The sequence below is a fragment of the Nyctereutes procyonoides genome, unplaced genomic scaffold (genome assembly GCF_905146905.1).
Source record: "Nyctereutes procyonoides isolate TBG_1078 unplaced genomic scaffold, NYPRO_anot_genome, whole genome shotgun sequence".
In the NCBI taxonomy this organism is placed as follows: Eukaryota; Metazoa; Chordata; class Mammalia; order Carnivora; family Canidae; genus Nyctereutes; species Nyctereutes procyonoides.
The window spans coordinates 95,218,290-95,239,817 of NW_026575125.1; the positions used below are offsets into that span (position 1 = coordinate 95,218,290).

The window sequence follows — 21,528 nt, forward strand, 5'->3', positions numbered from 1 at the left end:
GTATTCTATTCCCTTGATCAATGTGTGTGTTTTTGTGCCAGTACCATACTGTTTTGATGATTACAGCTTTGTAATATAGCTTTAAGTCAGGAATTGTGATGCCCCCAGCTTCAGTTTTCTTTTTCAATATTCCTCTGGGTATTTGAGGTCTTTTCTCATTCCATAGAAATTTTAGAATTATTTGTTCCACTCTAATGAAAATGTTGATGGAAGTTTGATAGACATTGCATTGAATGTGTAGATTGCTCTGGGAAGCATAGACATTTTCACAATATTTATTCTTCCATTCTATGAGCATGGAATGTTTTTTCCATCTCTTTGTGTCCTCCTCAATTTCTTTCAGTAGTGTTCTGTAGTTTTTAGGATATAGATCCTTTATCTCATTGGTTAGGTTTATTCCTCGGTATCTTATGCTTTTGGGTGCAATTGTAAATGGGATTAACTCCTTAATTTCCCTTTCTTCAGTCTCATTGTTAGGGTATACAAATGCCACGGGTTTCTGGGCATTGATTTTGTATCCTGCCACTCTGCCGAATTGCTGTACGAATCCACTTGGGGTGGAGTCTTTTGCGTTTTGTATGTACAGTATCATGTCATCTGCAAAGAGGGAGAATTTGAATTCTTCTTTGCCAATTTTAATGCTTTTATTTATTTTTGTTGCCTAATTGCTGAGGCTAGGACTTGTAGTACTATGTTGAATAGCAGTGGTGAGAGGGGACATCCTTGTCTTGTTCCTGATCTTAGGGGAAAGGCTCTCAGTGTTTCCCCATTGAGAATTATATCTGCTGTGGGCTTTTCATAGATGGCTTTTAAGATGCTGAGGAAGCTTCCCTCTATCCCTACACTCCCAAGAGTTTTGATCAGGAATCAATGCTGTATTTTGTCAAATGCTTTGTCTGGATCTATTGAGAGGACCGTATGATTCTTTTTTGCTCTTGTTGATAAGATCTATCACATGGATTGCTTTACGAGTTTTGAACCAGCCTTGCATCCTGGGGATAAATCCCACTTGGTCATGGGGATTAATCTTCTTAATGTACTCTTGGATCCTATTGCCTAGTTTCTTGCTGAGAATTTTTGCATCTGTGTTCACCGGGGATATTGGTCTATAATTCTCCTTTTTGGTGGGGTCTTTGTCTGATTTTTGAATTAAGGTGATGCTGACCTCATAGAATGAGTTTGAAAGTAGTCCATTTCTTTCTATCTTTCAGAACAGCTTTAGTAGAATAGGTATTGTTTCTTCTATAAAAGTTTGATAGAATTCCCCTGGGAAGCCATCTGGCCCTGGACTTTTGTGTCATGGGTGGTATTTGGTGACTGCTTCAATTTCCTCCCTGGTTATTGGGCTGTTCAGGTTTTCTATTTCTTCCTGTTCCAGTTTTGGTAGTTTGTGGTTTTACAGAAATGTGCCCATTTCTTCTAGATTGCCTAATTTATTGGCATACAGCTGCTCATAGTAAGTTTTTAAAATCATTTGTATTTCCTTGGTATTTGATGTGATCTCTCCTTTTTTCATTCATGATTTTATTAATTAGATTATTTTCTCTTTTATTTTTAATAAGGCTAGCTAATGGTTTTTCTACCTTATTAATTCTTTCAAAGAACCAACTCCTGGTTTTGTTGATCTGTTCCACAGTTCTTCTGGTTTGTATTTCATTGAGTTCTGCTCGAATTGTTAGTGTCTCTCTTATACCATACACAAAGATACAGAATCGGAGAAGATATTTGCAAGTAACATATCAGATGAAGGGCTAGTATCCAAGATCTATAAATAACTTATTAAACTCAACAGCAAAGAAACAAACAATCTAATCATGAAATGGGCAGAAGACATGAACCAAAGTCTCACCAAAGAAGACATACACATGGGCAACAAGCACATGAGAAAATGCTCCTCGTAACTTGCCATCAGGGAAATGCAAATCAAAACCACAATGAGATGCCCCTTCACAGCAGTGAGAATGGTGAAAATTAACAAGACAGGAAACAACAAATGTTGGAGAAGATGTGGAGAAAGGGGGATACTCTTGCACTGTTGGTGGGAATGTGAACTCTGGAAAACTGTGTGGAGATTCCTCAAAGAGTTAAGAATAGATCTACCCTATGACCCAGCAATTGTACTACTCAGGATTTATCCCAAATATACAAATGCGGTGAAAAGCCGAGACACTTGTACCCCAATGTTTATAGCAGCAATGTCCACAATAGCCAAGCTGTGGAATGAGCCTCGGTGTCCATCGAAAAATGAATGGAAAAAGAAGATGTGGCCTATGCATACAATGGAATATTACTCAGCCATTAGACATGACAAATACCCACCATTTGCTTCGACATGGACAGAACTGGAGAGTATTATGAGTGAAGTAAGTCAAACGGAGAAGGACAATCATTGTATGGTTTCACTCATATAGGGAATATAAAAAATAGTGAAAGGGATTATAGGGGAAAGGAGAGAAAATGAGTGGTTAAAATCAGAGAGGGTGACAGAATATGAGAGATTCCTATCTCTGGAAATGAAAATGTGGTATTGGCAGGGAAAGTGGGAGGGGGAGGGGTGACTGGGTGACAGGCTTTGAGGAGGGTACTTGACGTGATGAGCACTGGGTGTTATAGTATATGTTGCCAAATTGAACTGAAATGAAAAAATAAAAAAAATAAATGGTAATATGTAAAGTTGATTTATTTTTATTTAGGAATCTTTTCTCCATAACAATGAAGATACATGAATTATACTCACATATACAAATGTCCTACAGAATTCCACTTTACATTTACCTATTTTTTGCTTTTAAAAATAAAAGCTTGGATGCCTGTGTGGCACAGCGGTTTAGCGCCTGCCTTCGGCCCACATGATCCTTGAGTCCCAGGATCAAGTTCCACTCGGGCTTCCTGCATGGAGCCTGCTTCTCCCTTTGCCTGTGTCTCTGCCTTTCTCTCTGTGTGTGTCTCTCAAGAATAAATAAATAAAATCTTTTTTAAAAAAAGCTGTCTAATTCTGTGTGTATATGTGTTTTTTTGCGTATATCTCTGCTGACATATTCAAGAAGCAATATGTATATAAATCTGGTTCTTTTACAAGTTATCTAGTCTTTATTCACTTCTATATGTCGAGCTCCACTGTCTGGTATAATGATCCTTACTGTTAAAACAATAATGACCTCTGACCTCTTGCAAGATTCTAAATCAGCAATCCATTATGGTTGTTTAACTTCAAACATATAGAATTGCACTAATACTTAAACTGTTTTTCAACAAGAGTAAAAAGAGCTGTTTAACCCTCCTTTAAAGATGATCACTAATAAAAAAAAAATGCTCACTAATAATCTCAATTTCTTTGTCACACTGGTCAATTTCAGACAGTAAATCCCATTATAATGTCCAGTGTCAGGCACATCTCTTCATAATAAGGGAATATGCTCTCACCCACTATTACGTACACACAAACAATACATTGCCACATAGTATACCTGAATATATGGTATAATGTAATGCTTTAAAACAAACTTAAGTCAATTCTTCAGCATAAAGTATGTATTATAAACTAGATTTGTCATTTGATTGTTTTATGGAGTAATTTAAATATTGTGTTGTTCTGCCACAACTCCTCCTTCAGAAGAGTTCTATATTTGAGGACTAAGAAAACAGAACAATATAAAACAAACCCCATGATGAGTGGACAAGGAGTACAGGAAACAAATGAGCCATGGTAAGCCCAGTGATATTCATCTACAACAGAAAATGTTAATAGCTAATGGTTGTGATTCGAACTTATCATCGATTTTCATTTCTTCGCCATAAATTGCCCACATACTATTAACAGCAGGCCAACCTGGTTGGTATAATGCTCTTCTCTAAAGTGTATAAATTATAAGCCTTAAATCAAAGAGTGCTCCAGTGGCACTTGAAGGTTATACTGTTTTAGTTGTGTTGATTAACTGAACTTTCTAAGACCATGAAGCATCTTCAACTTAAACTCAGTGAGAACAAGGAAGGCAATGTGCAATTCTGTATTATCTAACCACGTTTTGTGATTAATAATTATTTAAAGGTTTTATTTTTTATTTACTCATGAGAGGGAGGGGGAGAGAGAGAGAGAGAGAGAGAGAGAGAGGCAGAGACACAGGCAGAGGGAGAAGCAGACCGACTTGGGACTTGATCTCGGGACTACAGGATCACGCCCTGGGCTGAAGGCGGCGCTAAACCGCTGAGCCACCCGGGCTGCCCTAAATATTTAATTATAGCATCAATACAGAGATTCTGAGCTGACTCAACTAGATAGTGGAATCTTAATTTTAAAAAATTTAACTTTTCTGCAACTATCCCACTAAACTAGAAATAGAAGGCATCAGACTAAAAATAGAAGGCATCAGATGCACTCTCAAAGAAAGTTTTATTATACTTTGGTCTATTCACTTAGTTGTTTGGTTTTCTGATTGCATAAAAATTCAAAATGTTAAACACTTTAAGCCTTGAATCGAAGTAGATACTATAATTGAGCAAATTTTCTTAGTCAACACGAATTCTCCCAGAACACAAAATGCTTTTCAGTTAATGTAGATGAAATTGAAACTCAATATGAGCTTTTCTTGACCTTCAGGGAGATAAAAAGCTAGAATGAGTTAGTAAGGAAAATTTTGAGAGAACAATCACAAAGAATTCAAGAAAAGAATAAACAAGCCTCAGTTTTGTGAATTTTAAATATTCAGTACTTATTTACCTTAAGGTAAGAAGATATATGAGATGTTTTCTGAGACCATTTCATAGGTCTAGTAGTCCAAATGTAATTTCTGAGATATGATGTGATAATTAGTTTCCAAGATGACCCCACCTTTTGATATTATTGCTCCCTTCTTCTCATGTTTTTGGAGTTCATATTGTGAGTTGTAGCCTTATGGGGAGTTCGATGAGTTGCAGAATCAATCAATCAATCAATCAATCATCACCTTTGGCCAACAGCTACTAAACAACAGAGGCCTGTCATCAGCCATGTGGTGAGGTTAAAAGTATATTCTCCAGCTTTCAGTTGACTGTAGCTCCAGATAACATTCTAACTATAATCTCATGAAAGACTGAGTCAGAGCCACCCAGCTAAGCTGTTTCCAGATCCCTGACTCTCAGAAAGTATGTAAGATAATAAATACTTGCTTTATTAAACTGCCTTGGAGATCATTTGTTACACAATAGATAACTAAAACAGGTCACCTGCGGGTCACCTTTTTATATACTGTATTTCATGATACTATAATGTGTAGAGTTTTGAATGAAGAATTACAGGACATTTAAAACATTGTACATTATCAAAAAAAGGCAGACTACCCTGAGTCTGAATCTTCAAAGTAAAAAGCCAATTTGTTTCTACTCTGTGACCTTTGAGAAGAGTGTCTATCTTCATGTAAGTCTTGAAAGAAAGTTAATCTCATTGTTTGTATTCAGTAAATAATAGTTTACAGATAACATCCTTCTGTTAACATAAGTCACTTGGTAAGTTTATTACAATGACGCAATAAATAGCAAGGTTTAGGATGATAAAAGTGATATCTGATAGTTTTAAAAAGTGATTATCAAATGTTTTAAGCTGTGAAAGTATTTTTTTAGTTTTTAAATCAATTCCCAAATAGATTTTTAAAAAGAGCCCTTATGTTTTGGTTAATGCAATGAATGGTCAGTTCAAATCTTCAGTAGATGGCAGGAAATACTTCCCGGTTGCAGTATTCCTGAAACCTTGCCAAACAACCTGAGGACCATTTGAAAATCACTGGTTAAAAAGTATATGTGTACTTGCAGTTATATGCTTATATTGTTACATTTGGTTTTTACTATGAGGTGAAGTTACAATCAGTAATATGAGTGTATATATATATATATGCATATATATATATATATAAAGCCTATATTCATATATATATGAACAGATTTTTTTAGCTCACTTCTTTAACACTGGTATTTCTCATTTTTAAAATATTTTGTAGCCTTTAGAGTAAGGTACTATATGCAACTTTGTCTTGATTGCTGAGATCACTTATCACTAATAAATTAGGCACAGTTATATGCTATATATAGTGTATATATAGTATTTAGTATATATATATATAGTAGGCAATTTTGAAACTACTTTTATTTTTGTCAGCCCAGATATATGTAATGTTAATGATTAGATTTTTGTTCTTATTTCTGCTTTAAAGGTACTATAATAGGATCAGCTAAGATAACATATATATGATGCTTACTATTTAGCAAGCTGTTTTATAAGCACTTGCAATACAACCCTATGAGTTTTGTACTATTGTTATCTCCATTTTATTGATGGGGAAGTGAGGGATAGAAAGATTCAGTAATTGTCCTGGGTCATACAGCTAGTCAATGGTGGAGATGAATCCTGATACTCTGACTTCAGAGACAGTGTGCTTATCCAGTAGGTTCCATTCCCTTAGGATCTGTTAATCCACAGATCCAAGTTCGCCTCATCACACTCCAAAGCTTAGATAGTTAATATTCAGTTCAGGTGTTTTCCTTCCACTCAGAGGTCTTCCTTTGGCTCCCTCAAACTATCCTTTCTGCTCTACTGCCATAGAATGAGTGTATCACTGCCGTTGTATATATCTATATATCTTTCTGTACTATAATTGCCTATTTGTGTGTCTATATTATTATAGACCATGAGAACTTTAGGGACAACAATCATGTCTGTTTTATCTTTGTATTACTAGAGCCTTTTTTAGCATAAGGTCTGTTGTTCTGTAGGTGCTTAATGTTCAGTAAGCTGAGCTGAAAGGGACATTAGTGCAAATGACATAAAAAATACTATTAACTCACCCAATGTGTAAAAAAAATGGTTAAATGCTTATGAGATTCAAGATGCTCTACTTATATTTTATATACATATTAGTTCATTTTATTCTTATGGCAACAAATGTGAGGCAAATATAACTATCATAGTTTTACTCACAACAAGACTGAGGCTCAAAATGGTTAAGTGGTTTGCTTGCTTAAGTATTAAGTGGTAGACTCAGACCCCCAAGTTCTAGTCTATCAGGCTAACAAAGCCTATGCTTTTAACCTACTTTTTGCACTGCTTTCAAGAGGCAATTTCTATAGGAATTCTCTGATTCCTGACCCTGCATTTTTGAAAACTCTGGATACTGTATATTACCTTAGCAATTCAGAACTTGAGATTAGTCAAAGGATCAGGTTATTTTAGGTAGTAGAGTAGTAGATACAGAGAAGGACATATTCAAGTCATTAAGACAGTGTATATATGGATATTCTGAACTGTAAAATATACTACCTGGCAAATAAGCCCATTTTTCCATCCAGGTTTGTCCTTTTGTTGTCACTGAAATTATAAGTAAAGTGTATTCTCCCATGTTAAAAATAAGAAAAGATGCATCCCACCAATAATAAATCAAGGGGGAAGGCATAATTGACATAAGATGTGGTTTGACTTGGAGAGAAGAGTGAAATATATTTCATGTTTAACTTAAATTCAGCAGGAAACATAAGTGTGGTGAAAGACTTTATTTACTCATTTTTTCCAAATTAAAGCTAAAGAAAAATTTCTATTTAGACTCTTATACGACGTTTTTATTCAAAAAATATGTGTGCATATGTTTTCACAAATTGTATATATGTACAAACAACACCATATAGACAAATATCATGGGAATTGAAAAATAATGTTAATCTCCTTAAAGTAAACAAACATAGCTGAAACTTATTGATTAAAGGTTGCCAAATAATTAACGTAATTTTAACTAAATTCTACATCACACAGAAGGAAATAAGAAAAGAAAAAATCACATTTTTAATAAAATTTCAAAGGTCAATAAACTTTCTCTAAATACAATAGACTTCCAATGACAATTTTGGTAATGTGTGTCATTCGAGTTCAGAGCTCAAGAACTCTTATGGACTGTATTGCTATGACAACATCTGAACATGTAGCTATCCATTATAAGTTCATCAGGAGGATTGAATAAGTACTGATACTGTGGAATAACCTAAGAAAATCCTTCCTTGTAGGTGAATGAAGAAAATGCCCTAGTAAAATTCCATAACAAGAAATCCTTGATGGTTTGATATAACTTCATCTATATAAGAAAAATCAACAGGAGTATATTTCACTGAGGAATTTTTATAAGCAATGATGATGAGAAGAGAGAGAATTAATAAAAAAAAAAAGACAAGGCAAGTCCATTACTTTAAAGCCATTTCTACAGTCATTTTCACCTGCCCTCCTTTGGATAAAACCAATGCTAGTTTTCTTCATAAAACTTTTTAAAAGATGCCAAACTTTTGATGAAGGAATAGTGATTGTATTCTATTCTTAGTTCTTCACTGTTTGTAATAGTCAAGAGGACAAATTCATTTAGACTGAAGACAATCTCTATAACGCATTTATCATTTAATTATACAATCATATAAACTACTTAAAAGTCCCAGAGTAATAGAAAATTACATAATTACCTAATTTCATTGTTCAGCCTAATTTGAATGCCTATGCACATTAATATGGTATAGCAGGTATTGTGCTCTTTTGGCATTTACCCCAAAGTAAGATGTAGTCAACTATGCACAGACACTGTTGGTTGCCAGGTGGCTTGTATGGTTCTGCTGCAACATGCTTCCCACGGCAGTTTTTGTTATCTTCAAGGGACACAGGGAAGATAACTTATGATAAATGCAACTAGTTCCAAGGAATATATTTTCACTATCTGCTTACTACTCAACAGAAACATGGAGGATGGACACATTCATATTAGTCTAGATATCTGGTACCCAGGATATATTCCGTCAATGTTTGAAAAATAAATTAAAGCAAAAATAATTACAAGAGTAAAGATAATAGTTATGTATCTAAACTTTTGCACCTTTGGGAATTCAAAAAGAAAAGTGAACTGGATGTTCTTCAAGAACATTAAACTGTCATGTATTAAACATAACTATTCCTTGAATTAATGTTACTAGACTACTTGGGAATTATAAATTCGGATATAAGTTTACATAATCCATGACTGGGAGGTAGCCAAACACCACAAGGAGTTGACTGCATGACTGGTGATTATAAGAAATGCAGATATAGAGGTTGGAAGATGGTGGCAGAATAGGAGGAACCTAGGCTCACCTCTTCCCAGGAATACAACTACATAACTATCAAATCATCCTAGATACCACAGAATTTGACATGAAGTTTTTAAAGTTATCTAGATAAATTTGTGGGACCAGACGAGTTGAGGACCCCTACTCTTCCACCATCTTGCCCTCCCTCCGACATATTGCAATGAAGTTGGCAAAATATAGTAACAAAGAAAAAGGTTTTAAAGCAGGAAGACAAAAGGATACAGTAATTTACAAGGGAAAACCCATAAAGCTAGCAGAGGATTTTTCAGCAGAAACTTTCCAAGCCAGAAGAGAGTGGCATGATAAATTCAAAGTGCTGGATGGAAAAAATCTGCAGCCAAGAATACTCTATGTGGCAAGGCTATCATTCAGAATAGAAGGAGAGATAGAGTTTTCCAGAAAAACAAAAACTTGTAAGGAGTTTGTAACCACTAAACCAGCCTTGCAAGAAACATTAAAGTGGACTCTTTGAGTGGAAAGGAGAGACCAAAAGTGACAGTATGATGGTGGGAAACACAAAAGCAGTGAGAAAGAATATTTCTGTAATAAATCAGCCAAGGAACTCACAAAAAAAATAAAAGGGTGTAACCTATGACACCATATGCCTAAAGTGTGGGGAGGAGAGGAGTAAAGAATGGGTTCAAACTTAAATGACCATCAGCTTAATATAGACTGCCTTATGCAGAAGAGGTCATATACAAACCTAATGGTATCCATACATTGAAAGCCACTAATAAATATGAAAAGAGTAAAGAGAAAGAAATCCTTAGTGAGTCACTAAGGAAAATCAGCAAACCGTGAAAGAAGGACAAGAAAAGATCAGAGAAAATCTTCAGAAACTACCACAGAACAAATAAATAAATACATATCTATCATTAATTACTTTGAATGTAAATGGTCAAAACGCTCCAGTCAAAAGATATAGGGTATCAGAAAGGAATATATATATATATATATATATATATATATATATATATATAAAATCCATCTATATGTTGCCTACAAGAGGCTCGTTTTAGACCTAAGACACCTGCAGATTGAAAGACAGGGGATTGAGAAACATCTATTGTGCAAATGGATGTCAAAAGAAAGCCAGAGTAGCAATACCTATATAGAACAAAATAATAATAATAATAATAATAATAATAATAATTAATAATAATAATAATGGGGACCGTCCAAAACAAGACGATATAACAATTGTAAATATTTATGCACCCACCATAGTGGCACCCAAATACATAAAGCAGTTAATAGTAAACATAAAGGAACTAATTGATAATAATACAATAATAGTAGGGGACTTTAACCCCCCATTTATACCAATGGGCAGACCATCTAAACAGAAAATCAATAAGGAAACAATGTCTTTGAGTGACACACTGGACCAGATGGATTTAACAGATATATTCAGAACATTCCATTCTAAAGCAGCAGAATACACATTCTCCTCAAGTGCACAGGAAACACTCTCCAGAATGGATCACATATTAGCCCACAAAACAAGCTCAACAAATTCAAAAAGCTCAAAGTTACACCATGCATATTCTCTGACCACAATGCTATGAAACTAGAACTCAACCACAAGAAAAAAATCTGGAAAGACCAGGTTAAATAACATGCTACTAAACAATGAATAGGTCAGCCAGGAAATAAAAGAAGAAATCAAAAAATACATGGAAACAAGTTAAAATTAAAACAAAATGATCTAAAAACTTTGGGATGCAGCAAAAGCAGTTCTAAGAGAGAAGTTTATAGCAATATGGGCCTACCTCAAGAAGCAAGAGAAATCTCAAACAAACAGCCTAAACTTATACCTAAAGGAGCTAGCAAAAGAACAACAAAAGAAGCCTAAATCCAGCAGAAGGAGGGAAATAGTAAAGATTAGAGCAGAAATAAATGATATAGAAACTAAAAAGAAAAAAATAGAAAAGATAAATGAAACCAGGAGCTGGTTCTTTGAAAAAAAATTAAAAAGTTGATAAACCTCTAGCCAGACTTATCAAAAAGAAAAGAGAAACAACCTAAATAAATAAAATCACAAATGAGAGAGGGGAAATAACAACCAACACCAGAGAAATACAATTATAATAAAATATTAGAAAACCTATATGTCAACAAATTGGACAACCTAGAAGAAATGGATAAATTCCTAGAAATATATAAACCACCAAAACTGAAACAGGAGGAAAGAAAATTTGAACAGACTGATAACCAGCAAAGAAATTGAATCAGTAATCAAAAAACCCCCAACAAACAAAAGTCCGGGAGCAACTGACTTCACAGGGAATTCTACCGAAGATTTACAGAAGAGTTAATACCTATTCTTCTCAAACTATGCTCAAAAGAAAAAAAATAGAAAGGGAAGGAAAACTTCCAAACTCAGCCTGTGAGACAAGCATCATCCTGATACCGAAATCAGATAAGACACCACTGAAAAAGAGAACTAGAGGCCAATATCCCTGAGGAACATAGATGCAAAAATCCTCAGCAAGATACCAGCAAACTGAATCCAACAATACATTTTAAGAAATCATTCAATACGATTAATTGAGATTCATTCCTGGACTGCAAAGCTGGTTCAGTATTCACAAATCTATCAACGAGATATATCACACCAGTAAGAGAAAGGATAAGAACCATTAGATCATTTCAATAGATGCAGAAAAAGCATTTGACAATGTACAACATCCATTCATAATAAAAAAAACCCTCAACAAAGTAGGTTTAGAGGAAACATATCTCAACATAATAAAGGCCATCTATAAAACAACAATAACAGAAACAAACCCACAGCTAACATCACCCTCAATGGGAAAAAAACTGAGACCTTTTTCCCCAAGGTCAAAAACAAGACAAGGATGTCTACACTTATCACTTCTATTCAACATAGTACAGTGGTCCTAGCCACAGTGATCAGACAACACAAAGAAAGGGCATCCTAACTGGTAGGAAAAATTCAAATTTTCACTATTTGCAGATATCATGATAGTATATTTACAAAGATCAAACGTGTTCACGAAACCCTGCTAGGACTGTTAAATGAATTCAGTAATTTTGCATAATTCAAAATAAACATGAAGAAATCTGTAGCATTTATATACAACAAGAATGAAGCAGCAATTAAGAAATTTAGATACTGATCTGATTTACAATTGTACCAAAAGCCGTAGGTTATCTAGGAATAAATCTAACGAAAGAGGTGAAATACCTATACCGTGAAAAGTATTAAATACTTATGAAGGAAATTCAGGATGACATTAAGAAATGAAAAGGCTTTCATTTCTTTCTCATAGATTGAAGAAAAAATATTATTAGAATGTTTATATTACCCAAAACAACATATTTTATGTAATCCCTATCAAAATACCAATAGCATTTTTCACAGAACTAGAAAAACAATCCTAATAATTGTATGGAACCACAAAGGATCCCAAATAGCCAAATAATATTGAAAAAGGAAAGGGTAGTTAGTGGCATCACAATCCTGTACTTTATGTTATATTTCAAAGCTGTAGTAATCCAAACTGTATGGTACTGGCATAAAAATAGATCAATAGTACATAATTGAAAACTCAGGAATAAACCCTCAAGCATATGATCAGATAATCTTTGAAAAAACAAGAATATCTAATACAAAAAAATACAGTCATTTCCACAAATGCGTTGGGAAACTCGACAGCCACATGCAAACGAAAAAGATGGACCACTTTATTATACCATACATAAATATAAATTCTTAATGGCTTAAATGTGAATCCTGATACCATAAAAATTCTAGATGAGGCCACAGGCAGTATCTTATTTGACATAGGCTATATAGCAAACTCTTTCTAGATGTCTCCTGAGGCAAGTGAAACAAAAATTAAAACAAACTATTGGGACTACATCAAAATAAAAAGCTTGTGTACAATGAAAAAAACAATCAACAAAACTTAAAGGCAACCTGTGGAATGGGAGAATATATTTGCAAATGGTATATCTGATAAAGGGTTAGTATCCAAACTGAATAAAAACTTATTAAAATTCAACAGCAAAAAAAAAAACCAAAAAATACAATTAAAAAATGGGCAGGAGATATGAACAGATATTTCTCTAATGAGGACATCCAGATGGCCCACAGTCATGTTTAAAGATGTTCATCATTACTAACCATGTGGCAAATCACCTCACACTTGTCCTAATGGCTAAAAACAAAAACCCAGTGACAACAGGCAGTGGTGAGGATGTAGAGAAATAGGGAACACTGGTGCACTGTTTGTGGGAATGCAAGCTGGTGCAGCCACTGTGGGAAACAGTATGGAATTCCTTCACAAAGTTAAAGATAGAACTACCCTATTATTTAGCAATACAAAAATACTAATTCAAAGGGATACATGCACCCCTATGTTTATAAGAGTATTTTTTACAATAGTCAAATTGTAGAAAGAGCCCAAGTGTCCACAAACTGATGAATGGAAAAAGAAGATGTGGTTTATATATACATAATGGAATATTAATTGGCCATAAAAATGATAACTTGCCTTTTGCAGTGACATGCATAGAGCTAGAGAGTGTAATGCCAAGAAAAATAATCTCTCAGAGAAAGATATGTACCATATGATTTCACTCATATGTCAAATTTAAGAAACAAAACAAAGGATCAAAGGGATAAAGGAGAGAGTGAGACAAATCAAAAAGCAAACTTTTAATTACAGATAACAAACTGATGGTTACATGAGGGGAGGTGTGTAGGCATATGGGTTAAATAGATGGTGGGAATAAGGGAGTGCACTTGTGATGAGCACTGGGTGATGTATGGAACTGTTGAATGACTGCTATTGTACACCTAAAACAATACAACAGTGTATGTTAGCTGGAATCAATATAAAACTTTAAAAGTCATAAAAAAGAATAACACAAAACTAAAAGCTAAGACTAAGAATACTTTTAACAATGTTTATGCTACCCAGAGCAATCTACATAATTCAATGCAATCCCAATGAAAATACCATTGATATTTTTCACAGAGATGGAACAAAGAATCCTAAGATATGTATGGAACCAGGAAATGCCCTGAATAGCCAAAGGAATGTTGGACAAGAAAACCAAAGCAAGGGGGCATCACAGTGCCAGACTCAAACAATATAAAAAGCTGTGATCATCAATACAGTATGGTACTGGCACAAAAACAGACACAAAGATCAAGGGAATAGAATAGGGAGCCCAGAAATTGGACCTCAACTCTATGGTCAACTAATCTTTGACAAAGCAAGAAAGAATAGCCAAGGGAAAAAAGACATCCCCTTCAATAAATGATGTTGGGAAAATTGGACAGCGACATGAAGAAGAATGAAACTGGGCCATTCTCTTACACCATACACAAAGATAAACTCAAAATGGATGAAAGACCTAAATGTGAGACAAGAATCCATCAAAATCTTAAAGGAGAATACTGGCAGCAATCTCTTCAACCTCAGTCACAGTAATTTCTTGCTAGACACGTCTCCAAAGGCAAAGGAAACACAAGCAAAAATGAACTATTGGGACTTCATTAAGATAAGCTTCTGCTCAGTGAAGAAAACAATCAACAAAAATTAAAAAGCAATCTTCAGAATGTGGGAAGATATTTGCAAATGACATATCAGATAAAGGGGTAGTATACACAATCTATAAAGAACTTATCAAACTCAATAACCAAAAAACTAATAATCCAGTCAAGAAATGGGCAAAAGACATAAACAGACATTTCTCCAAAGAAGACATATGAATGGACAACAAACTACAAACCAATTCTCATCATCAGTTGGCATCAGGGAAATACAAATCAAAACCACTATGAGATACCACCTCACTCCAGTCAGAAGAATGACTAAAATTAACAAGTCAGGAAATGACAGATGATGGTGAGGATATGGAGAAATGGGAACTCTCTTATTCTTTTGGTGGAAATGCAAGTTAGTACAGCCACTCTGGAAAACAGCAATTGCACTACTAGGTGTTTACCTCAAAAATACAAATGTAGTGACCTAAGGGGGCACTTGCACCCTAATGTTCATAGCATATTGTACATAATAGCAAAACTGGAAAGAGCCAAGATGTTCATCAACAGATGAATGGCTAAAGAAGGTGTCGTATACAATGGAATATTACTTATCCATTAGGATGCTTACCATTTATATCAACGTGGCTAGAACTGGAGGGTATTATGCTGAATGAAGTAAGTCAGGCTAAGACAATTATGTGGTTTCACTCATATGTGGTATTTAAGAAACAGTGCAGAGGATCATAGGGGACTGGAAGAAAAACTGAATGGGAATTCATCAGAGAGGGAGAAAAATCATGAGAGACTTAACTAACACACTAAGGGTTGCTTGAGGGGAGGTGGTTGGGAGAATGGGATACTTGAGTGATGGGTATTAAGGAGGGCATGTGATGTGATGGGAACTGGTGGTATATGCAACTGGTGATTTATTGAACTCTACATCTGAAACTAATGATGTTGACTGTATTAGTATAATTGTATCTAAATTAAAAAAATACAGATTAGCCTCAAAAAAGAATAACTTAAATAATAGTAAATTTAATATAATAAATTTAAGTATATTTATTACACTTAAATACTAAGAGCAGAGATCAAGCAACAGAAAACCTTTAAACTTTTGCCAGATTAAGCAATAGAATACCTTTGCGCTTTCACCTGACACTTAACCTCTGAAAAGCTCCTACACTGAATGAGCTTTTAAAAATTGTTATTATAAGTGGGTCACAAACTCCATAATTCAAAAACCTTCAGAGCTACAAGGTGTAACAAGCAGTAAGCAGCCCAGTTTTTGTAACCTCTTCAGAAAAAACAAAAACTGAAACAAGAAATCTTACCAGATATATTTAATTATTTTTAAGTGCAGATATTGAGGATGAGATTGCTCTTCACACTTTTTTCAAAACTAATTGTAGAAGTTTAGGAAAGTTTATTAGATTCTTTTCCTTTGTTGAATGGTACAACTTTGCAGAAACAAAAAAATCATATCGTAAAAATAGTTCTTTTGTTAGCAATATGACAGTTTGAAGCACCTGATAGCAACTTGGCATGTAACTGTGTTCTTAATTCTTGCAAATTTAAGATAATTAATACCTTTGAGGTATGTATGTGGCTTTTGAAAAGAACAATTTTTATTTTCACGTTAGAAATCCTAAAAAATAATTATAGCATGTTCAGAATTTGGATCTTCTTAACTTCTAACCATCCAAAGAAATATTTTATTAAACCATACTTTATTCTTACTTTGTATATTTTACAGTATAGGTATAGAATTTATTAAGTTCTGGAAATGCTCACTAAAGAGCATTTTATAATGAACACATGGCAGATTCTAATGTAAGATGGTTCAATTTTTAAAGGTAAGAGAAACTTAAATCATTAATATATACCTTGATATATTTGAGAATATCATTATTTGCTTCCAAAGAAAACTCCCTGATTTTGCCTGCCTGGGAATCCATATTTGACTGTTCTTCCTAGTTACAGATATTAATTTCAGCACAACTGATGAATACCTTGAGTGTGTAAATGTATATAAACACATATATTCTTTAATAACAAGTTTAAGTTAAAGTCAATGTTCCTAGTATGTTGCTAGGAATGAATATTGAAATGAATAAACTGCTTGCTCTCACAGTCAATAGTTTTGCAGAATCAGAAAGACGTCTCAGTCTCTCAGTAGCAAAGGAAGAGAGGTAATTTAGACTTAAAGGAAGAAATTATTATGCTATTTACCTAAAACAATTTCCCAGTTTTAGAATTATTTGTGTAATGTTTTTGTTTGTAGAAGTTATTTGAGAAATATAATTGTGTTTTATTTTGGTGATTGGGTGACTAAGGAAAGTAATGAGGGCAATTTGAAGAGTAATTACCATTTGCTGGGATGATTTAAAGTCATGTAACTATCTCACATGTCTCTATTTTACCTTAAAGGCAAACTACACAAAATAAAGGTAATGATAATAACTAAAATTTATTGAGCACATACTATGTACACTGCCTTGCTAGGTATTTTGTATAATATAAATTTGCAATGCATCCTCTCCATTAAACAAATGAAGAAACTGAGAGGAAATTGGTTAAGTAACTTGCCCAAGGCTCACAGGAGACAGAATTCAGTTTATTTCAGCTTGACTTAAAGCTCCTGCTGTTTCCACTATTTCATGCTACTTCTCTCAAAACCTCATTTCAAGTAGCTATTAATCCAAGGTGTTGAATAATGAAGAAAGTATGTCTTAAAAAAACTGACTTTTTAAAAAAGAAACATTTTTGAAAGAATGCTAAAGGATAATTAGAAATAAATTCCAGTATTCAATCTTATTTTTCTTATGTCAAACAAAACTTCAGCAATTTGATCCCAATAATGTGCAAAAGCAAATACAAGTGAAAGGCTTTGTTTGTCATTTAAACTTCCCAAATGGTCTGAGACAATATGAATTTACTTTCCCCTCACTAGTGGATGTATTTAAAACTGTGTCAGAAAATGCACCACATATTCTGAGAGGGTTTTTTTTAAGATTTTATTTATTAATTTGACAGAGAGAGCACAAACAGAGGTAATGGCAGGCAGAAGGAGAAACAGGCTCCCCTCTGAGCAAGGAGCCCAATGTGGAACTCAATCCCAGGACTCTGGGATTATGACCTGAGCCGAAGGCAGACACAAGTATAGCTATTAAGTCTATTTTCACTTCCCACTAAAAATCAGACTTGCATAACCTACTTCTCAAACAATAAAGATGGATTTTGCTGATGATTCCATTTATGAAAACATGACTACAACATTATCTATTCTTATCTAGACTCCTGTTTTTTGTCACATTTTGATCTTAATATTTTATTTTAAATATTATATTATAATGTATTTCTTGCTCTTTCAGTTGTGCAATGACCTTTGATAAAAAGAAACAATAAAATTCTAACCTAAGACATAAGAATTAAGTTCTTTAGTATTATGAAGAGCTTACCAACATGTTATTAAGATCTTACTAGCTTTATTCAGTGATTCATGAATCAGGTAGCATTCAGTCTAGAAAATAGAAAAGAGTTCCGAAAAGCTATACAAAGTAAAGGTGTTTTATAGACAGAGATCCAGAGGATTAAGGAATCCTTACTGAACAAATTTGGTATGATTGACTAATACAGAGTAGTTTCCCCTCTTTGGTATACAAAGAAATCTTGCAGCCTGTTTGTGTAATTTAAGTTGAGCAGACAGGCTCTGGTTGGTCAATTCTAAATTACATTTCTGGGAGAGTACAGCATTCAGGAGTAAAGGAAACTCTATTACATTTTGGCTGAAGAGAGGGAGCTTTGCATGAGTGACTCTATCTTGGGCCTAGCATAATCATTTAACACTTAACAAAATAGTAGATTTTACATGGATAACCCTTATAGTGCATTTGCTGTGAATAGTTTTAGTTCTGTTTACCCGAGGAGAATCACAGACTGGAATTTTCTAAATGGGCCAAATTTTAGATATCAGAATAAGTTTGATAGCCTTCTTGGTAATGGTAATTGTTTGAAGTGGGTATCAGCCCAGTTGTAGAACTTACTTCATAAAAAAAATAAATAAATTCTACCAAATGTGCTTTCAATTACTTCATGTAGGGGTTCTTTCATATAGGGAAAATGTATTAATTTCTTAATTATTCATTAAGTAGATGTTTATTGTGTACCTACTATTTACATGGTATGCAATTAATCAGAGGGATTTTAGACTATTGTGGGTAAGATAAGATCTGCTTTTGCCAATATCAATCTTTATAGCTATAATTAACTTCTAGCAACACCATATATACATATGATGTCATGATTTTTAATTCTACTAAAGCAAATACTTTAACTATATGTTATAATTTGCAATTGAAATTGAAAAGAAAAAGTAACTTAGCATTTGAATGAGGCTAGTCAGCACCTTGACTACTTGAACAATCTATACTTTTCACAAGGTACTATCTTTGTGAATAAATTGTCTCCAAGGGAATTAATGACCCTACCTTAGGTGTGACAGAAGCTCAAAGGCAGAGAGAGAGTGGAAAAACTTTATAGTGAAGAAAGAGGAATGCTTCAGGTACACTGTGATTAGAGACTGTAGGCATTAGGAAGCTGGATATGTGCTTACTAGAAGAAGAGCATCCTTTGTGATTGATTTGGGGAAGACATTTGGCTTTCTTTGGTTGGTCCTAAATTGAAAGGGGAGGCAAAATTAGGAAATCTGGCAGTCATTGACCAAGTCCTGACTTTTCTGGGTGGAGTCTACAGAGGTTGTAGGTCAGAATCTATTTTTATATATGGTCTAGTCATTGACTGCTTGTATATTTAGTCTTTCATTGTCAAACATTATTATTATTCATTTCCAATGCTTTTGTGAGAATGGAGTACTATGTGTCAGGCAGTGTTTTAAATATCAGCAGGAGACAGTGACCAAGACAGGAAAAAACAAAGGAAAAAACAAAAATCACTGGTCATCAGTGAGATTACACTCAACATAGGAAAGGCTAATTATAGTTTTAAATTGAGCAGACAAAGGAGGTCATACTGAGAAAGTTGACATTGAGAAGTAAGGTTGAGGGAACAAGAATTCCTGAAGAAGAGAATTCCAGGAAGGAGGAACAGTAAGTTTAGAGATCCAGAAATTATGATATGCAAATGTATTTTATGAATAGCATGAAGGCCATGTGGCCTGACTATATAAGGGGCAAGAGTAGAAGGATATGTGATCAAATAAGGAAATATATATAAAAGACAGAAATATAAATAAAATGTAAATGTTGTAAATTTATTATAAATAAGTTATATATAACTATGTATAGTTAAAACATTATAAAATATAAAAATTTATATAAATACAAATCTATTACTAAATAATAACACTAATTATAAATACATTTGGTGAGAGCAATTAAGCTATTTTCATGGCTCAGCATCCAATTTACCTCTGTATATGTTTTGGTTAAAAAAAGAAAATTCTGATTCACTCAAGTAGATGAAATAACAGCTTTTATAAAAAAAAAAACAACAACATGCTTTACAGCCCTAGAATGAATTTCAATGGATTTGATTTTTTTTCTCATAAGTATTTAAATTGGTGGGATGCCTGGGTGGCTCAGTGGTTGAATGTCTGCCTTTGACTCAGGGAGTGATCCCAGAGTCCTGAGATCAAATCCCACATCAGGCTTCCTGCATGGAGCCTGCTTCTCCTCCCTCTGCCTGTGTCTCTGCCTCTCTCTCTCTCTCTCTCTCTCTCTCTCTGTGTGTGTGTGTGTGTGTATTTCATGAATAAATAAAATCTTAAAGAGTATTGGATAAGAAAGAAATAGGATTTTTAATAAATACTAAAACCAATATGATGTCATTGTTATACTTTTTTCTCTTTTCTTTCCTTTCCTCTTTCTCCTTCTCCTCCTCCTCCTCCTCCTCTTCCTCCCCCTCCTCCCTCTTCTTCTTCTTCTTCTTTCTTCTTCTTCTTTCTTCTTCTTCCTCTTTGATCAGAAAGCATTTTATTGTTCTAATGAATAAGAATACTCCTCTAGTAGCCCAAGTGCAGATACTCTGCTGACTCTCCCATGTCCTTTCACACAGGTGTGTGAAGGAGATCCTCTTATGGCAAAGACATTTTCAGTATCTCTCCAGGGATAGAATATGGGGCTTCCCTGGGTATGGCCATAGGCCTTAGTACTCAGTCCTGGCTTTTAGTGTTGCTTTGTACTTCCCTGTCATCTCCTTGGGTTATGCCACCAGCTCTGGCAGGGGACCTGCCCTTTCACCATACAGAGGAACTTCAGCAGGCAGTACTTTTGGGGGCCAAAGTGGGCTGGGTGAGAAAGCTGTTTTTTCTCCTATTCCTCTTTTTGAGAGTTTCCTTCTTCTTCTCCAAGATTTGTAGGATGAGCTCCAAATCCATTTATTATACATGGTCTCCACATCTATGAGGAGCTACTCTTTGGAATCCAGATAAAACCACAGAAATGTGGACAGCATCATGTTCTTAAACATCAGGATCTGTACCCAACATTTTTTGTACTGGATCTGAGGTATGTTGAAAAACTACAAAATTTCCTAGTGCCCTTGCTCAGCTACCCATGGATGTTGTAGTTCACAGTCATGACCTTCACTGATTTTGAACACAATCTCCCCCTGGCCCAGGTACTGGAAGATGTGGCAGATCAGGAAGAAACATTTCATGGGCATGGTGGGGGGATTAAGCCACAGGACTAGCAGAAAGGAAAAACTCAGAGCAGCAGACAAAGCAGAACTCACACTGCTTCACCTCATATCTGTTTTCCCTTTCCTGTGCAGGCACAGAGAGGATACCCCCCTGAGGCAGAGAACAGCTGCTTTTTTCCTCTGTTTCCCTGCTACTTTATTCCTTTTGACTACAGAAATTACTAGTG

General features: G+C 34.5%; 1 pseudogene; it reads right to left on the reverse strand.

The window, feature by feature from the left end:
• Positions 1–20,806: 20,806 nt before the first annotated feature.
• On the reverse strand, positions 20,807–21,325 carry LOC129518068 (28S ribosomal protein S25, mitochondrial-like; annotated as a pseudogene).
• Between the last annotated feature and the right edge of the window lie 203 nt (positions 21,326–21,528).